The sequence below is a fragment of the Halyomorpha halys genome, unplaced genomic scaffold (genome assembly GCF_000696795.3).
Source record: "Halyomorpha halys isolate HHAL.00 unplaced genomic scaffold, Hhal_1.1 Scaffold274.1, whole genome shotgun sequence".
Classification (NCBI taxonomy): Eukaryota; Metazoa; Arthropoda; class Insecta; order Hemiptera; family Pentatomidae; genus Halyomorpha; species Halyomorpha halys.
In genome coordinates, this window is record NW_027104649.1 from 23,883 (window position 1) to 27,941 (window position 4,059).

Genomic DNA, 4,059 nt, shown 5'->3' on the forward strand with positions numbered 1-4,059 from the left:
TATTTTTGGGTCCGGGTTAATAATTATTAAAATAATAATTAAGAAGAAATTTGTTTTTGGATTTATTTTTAGTAGTATTTTAATGTAGGAAGGTCGATTTATTTTTAGGGGCCTAGGGCGAATTATTTTTGAGGCCTGGGGGTGATACAATTGTAAGTTTTTGGGCAAATATATAAGAACAAAGGTTTTACGCCTATCGTCATCACATTTGGTAAGCTCGATATGTTTCGACAGTTCACTATAGAACTGTTACACATATGACTGTTAATGTGACTATTAGTCCACTAACGTTACTTATACTATTAAGGATTAAGCCACGCCCAGTGCGACATTACTGTCATGACTGTAACTATCAAATATGTAGTGGATAACATTTTTGCCGGAATAACGGAAACTATACGATATTTCACTGGCAAGACCTATTCATGGGATAGTTAACGTGACAGTTGCTTTACTGATATTACTTTTCCTATCAACTATCACGCCAGAGCTAGTACGAGAGTACAATCATGACTGTAACAAGCATACAGCTACAGTTATAACGATTCTCCAAGAGTGGGTAAAGTGTTTGTCGAAAAAAGGGTATTTTCAAGGTGTTGAGCAGGGATTTCTTGTTCGGGAAAATCGGCAGCACTTATAAAATAATTCACTGTGTATTTATATTCCTTATACTTGAGTCCCGATAACCATTTTTTTGCATTCTGGGTAAAAGTTCATTGAATGTACAAAAATCTCTTGTTTGAGAAAGGTGTAATCAAGTTACCTACATCTATTATTTCATGTAATATCAACTAACTTAATTGTACAAAATTTTGGCTTATCTACATGTAATTATTTGTTATTTAAATTATTTCAAGTACTACCGATGGTTGGTTCCTTCCCAAGATTTTCAAGTGTATATGAAACATGCAACATATTATTTTGTACAGTTGTAAATTACATTAGATAAAAAAAAAAATTATTTCAAGAATAGAAGCTTATTTCCCTATTCTTCTTTTATTGGGTAACGCATATAAGAAAAATATGAGATAGCTTCGGAATGTTTGACCCGATACTACTTAATCATCCGGTAAGTATCTAAATGGTAATGGGGTAGATCTGGGATAGATACAGAGAATTTGTCAAGGATAAAGACCTCTTGTTATTACGAGAATGGAGCTATAACCCGTGCTACGGTAGGGTATTCATTAAAACGGATGTTCCTCAAAGCTACCTAAAGATCAGCTGCCCTATAACTTAAAAAAATTATAAGAATAATTTCCCAAACACGACTCTCCGGTAAATATGCAATTACTCTAAATGTCGGTCCACACAAATATACTTTGGACCCACAGAAGCTTGTGATGGAACGGCCCTGGAGGATTGTTTCCATTTTTTAACTAATTGCCCCGCGTATCATGAGAACTGAATCCGATACATGCCGAAGCTAAGCGATATTATGTTGCCACGGTGAAATAAAAACACTGGCGATATCTGCGTAGACCAGATGTGTTACAGTTGTCATGGGAAAAACAAAACACGAGCGATATGTTCAGATGAGTGGGTTTTGGTTTTGTGAAGGTGACAGTTTGATTTCGGAACACGTTACGATTGTTCAATGTGAAGTGGTAATAGTTTAAAGGCCCTCTGTCTTTACTGTTTAAACCGAAATAGCATAATGTCATCGTATGTGTTGTTTTTTTCAAAATTATGGCGTTCTACTTCAATGGACGGTCATTAACACGTTAAGGTTAAGTCAACCTATAAGTTTTAATTGTTTTATTAATTGATAAGAATTTTTTTTTTTTTTGCTTTTTTCATTCTGTGTACATATATTTCTTATTATTATTAAACTTTTATATATATGGTTCTGCTGTTCTTTCTCTGCTTCCAACTTGTTAATTTAATTATGTTTTTTTTTTTTGTTGTTGTTCACGGAATATTCAACAGGTGGGAGGTAACACCCCTAGGTTTTCGCCAGTGGTCATAATTCAGCAATTGTTTATATAGGGGTATATTTTAGTTATATTGTGGGCACAATGCTTCGGGGTTTTCGTTATTTCCAAGAAAAAATAACGTAGCGCCTAAGGAGTAATTTATTCTTTATTGTTCTGTCTTTTTTTTTCCTTTTGCGATTATATTATCCTTTAACTCACCCCCTTCTCCGCTGAGCGTGGGCAACTATAAACGATAAATATATAACTAAGGATAAATCAAAATTTGCGGTTATAATTAGCCGAAATCAGTTGTACAAATTTCTGTCTGTACCCTCAGGATTGGATCTTAAACTGTTTTTTATATATGTAACGCAAAACGTCTTGCTTGGTCACCTATCGTCCCAATATGAGGTATAGTTTTTGTCTTGGTTTCTCTTCTGTTTTTTAATATTATTAAATATGAAGTGACTTTTTTTTTTTTATGTTTTATTCTAACGAATGTGGATATCCCAGCTAGGGTATATTGTTTATTATTATTTTAACGATCTTTAACTCATAATTTTTTTAAATGAGTACAATTGATTATGTATTTCACAGGCTAACTCTATTTTTACGAGGGTTGTCCCATAAACAAATAAATGAATTATTATTATTATTCATTTATTTTAAAATCTATTAAATACAGTTCAATTTATGTATTACAACCATCAGCGATACCATTAACATACAATTAATTTGAATAATATCCCCTAACTTTTACCTATAATGAAAATCCATATAGCCATCTTTCTCTTTTATGTTCAGGCTCAATTCAATGTGAATATTAAGGATCCCAAAATATATTTACCATTCTAAAAATTAAAGAATGAATACAAAATTAAAGAATGAATACAAAATTAAAGAATGAATACAAAATTAAAGAATGAATACATAATTAAATAAACTTTAATAAACAGTCAAAAAAGAATAATTTCTTTGAAGAAAAACATTAATATCTAAACGCTGATAAAAATAAATAATTGTTTCTGATATAATGGAGAAATCTATTTATTAAAAAAAAAAGTACTAACAGTTAGTATTATTTTTTAGAATATTTAATGTTTAAAATAGGAGCGTGGGTAGCCGCAGGGTTAGGCACGTGGCTACTAGCTCCAAGAGCCGGAGTCCGAATCCGGCTGGGCAGAATATTGTTTTCTGTTACACTGTAGCCGTGTGTCAACTCCTGTGGGTTCTAGATTCCTATGGGGTCCACCCATCCTCTTAAATTGGGTGATAAATCTGGCGGTCGAGCATAATTTTGACCAAATCACCTCCTTGAACGACCGTTTGTCTAGTAACAGAACTTCCTTACCTGACCCTTCATGGATTGTGCGGTACAGATTTTTTTATTTTTATGTTTACAACAAAAAAGTAACTGATTTTTTTTTCATATTTTTAACTCACATTTGTTTTGTTATTTTATTTATTTCATCAACACCATATGCATAATTCTAAGCTATACAAAAGGTATTTAAAAACAAATCAAATTTTTTATAAATAAGAATAGTAAACATTATTAAAAGAAAAAAGGAAAATTAAATTAAACATATTACAATCATTTAGCATTTGAAGAGGGCTAAGAAGCGGTTTCGATAATTGGTAAGTATCTTTAAGAAGATGTTCTCTCTGTTGAGTTTCCTTCTTATCGGATAAGAAGATGTTCTCTCTGTTGAGTGCCCTCTTTATCGGATAAAAGAGGCTTGTTAAAGTAATTCCTCTCTGTCCGTCATAAAGCTCGTTTTAATAACGTCCTTATTTTTTTTTATTACCTTCTCTGGTCCTTATATTTACAAATCACTTTATATTATAAAATTAATGATGAAATAAGATATTTTATTTCCTAGCGAATTCAGAGATTTTTGTTTCTGATCATTATCTTGGGTCGTTTTTAATATCTAAGGGTTAGTATTGGGTTTCATACTCAATTACCATTGTTAAAGAGTCGGAATTTTATTTTATTGAAGAGAATTTATTCAACTTGCCACAAATAAAGGGCTTAAGTATTAGCGTGCCAAATATACATTTATACAATATTATATAAAAATATTTAATTAATAATAACAAATTAAATTAAATCTACTTTGGCCTTACCACAGTGCCACCA